Consider the following 1,765-nt stretch of genomic DNA (forward strand, 5'->3'; position numbering starts at 1 on the left):
ATTTTGAACTGGAGAAATGGCTCAGTAGTTGAGTGCTTGTTGATCTTTTAGATGGAGTTTTGTTTTCAACACACACATAGGGCTGCTCAAAATCTTCCTATAGCTTCATTTCCAGGCAATCCAGTCTCTTCCATAATCACTTTCACACACATGTACACAGACACACACACACAGATACACATACATCAATAACAAAAAATATCTAACGAATAGTATTGAAGTTTTGGGTAGTATGTCATTCAATTTTTAGTCACTTGACACAAACTAGAGTCATCTGGTAGAGATGATCTGGTAGGCATTTCATTTGGAGAAGTGTCTGTGGGACATTTTGTAGACCAATGATTGATGTGGGAGAACCTAGCCCACTGTGGATGGAGCGACTCCTGGAGATGTGATCCTGGGTGGTATAAGAAAGCACGCTGAGCAAGCCAGCAGCAGCAAGCCAGTCAACAGCATTCTCCCAGGGTCTCTGCCGCCAGGTTCCTGTCTTGAGTTCCCGCCATTTCTTGAAGATGGACTATGATCTGAATGTGCAAGCCAAACAAACTCTTTCTTCCACAACCTGCTTTTGCTCAGGATCTTCTTACACTGTCAGAAAGTAAGGAGGACAGGTCCACATCTGCGAATTTGATAAAGCGCAACTAGAGAAGCCCATGCCTTTAGCTATTGCTTTTTTTCATAATTTTCTCTTAAGAGCTTCATTTTTCACGAAATCTAAGTGTGTGAATGGAGGAAAGGAAGCAAGGCATGCTTTGATATCTCAGTTGTATTGCACACAAAGACTATTTGTTTAGTGAGGACACAGGAAGTAGGGGTTACACACATTTCTCCTTTCTTGAAGTGGCCAGGCCTTTGGAAAGATATGGATACTGCTGATAAAAAATTTCTACCAGCATGTTAAGCCCGCTTTGGCACACCATGTAATTCTTCCAGCACAAAGTAAAGCTTCCCGAATCAGTTTAAATTTAAATATTCCCTGCCATTGTTCTCCCATTCAGCTGATCCCAAGTGTGACTTCAGAAGATGTTTTGCTACACTTTATGCAATATGTGTGTGTGTGTGTGTGTGTGTGTGTGTGTGTGTAAAAATGGAAGCTGATTATTGATTCACAAAGGGTCTAGAGGCACAATTTCTGGAAGCAATGTTCCATTCTTTATGTTTGCAAATGAAACATTACAAGCAATTGTTATATATGTTTCTCTGCTGATTTCTATTATCACAGTGGCTCATGTCATGAAACCATTATAGTCCCTTCTTTAGAAAACCCAGGGGCCATGCTCAGATATGTATACTACTTCTCTGGTAACAGGTAGTTAGAGCACATCTGGTTTCCCTGGAAATAATATCTTGTGTTCCATTGTTACCATTACTAATTTTGTTCATGTTCACAAGGTTTTGGTTTTTGACACCTCAAGTTTGATAATTGTGTTCTTTTAAAAGTAATATAACATTTTAATTAATTCTTTGAAAATTTCATACAGTATATTTTGATCATAGTAGTGCTGTGAATATTTTATCATTTTTACTAAATCAGGCACAAGAAATATACTTAAAGGGCAAATAAAATATCAACCATTTAAAATATTTTAGTGGCGAAATTAAATGCTCCAACACTCACCTATCTTTCTTTCAGTCTTTTTAGAGAAAAGGTCTCATGCGGTCTTTATTCTGCTCCCAATTCTCAAGTGCCAGAATTATAGACATTTATTGCCATCTGTCAAGTTCTAAGTCTTGTATTTCTAAGGACATGTGGAATCTTCATAAG

This window comes from Microtus ochrogaster, linkage group LG4, assembly GCF_000317375.1.
Source record: "Microtus ochrogaster isolate Prairie Vole_2 linkage group LG4, MicOch1.0, whole genome shotgun sequence".
NCBI lineage: Eukaryota > Metazoa > Chordata > Mammalia > Rodentia > Cricetidae > Microtus > Microtus ochrogaster.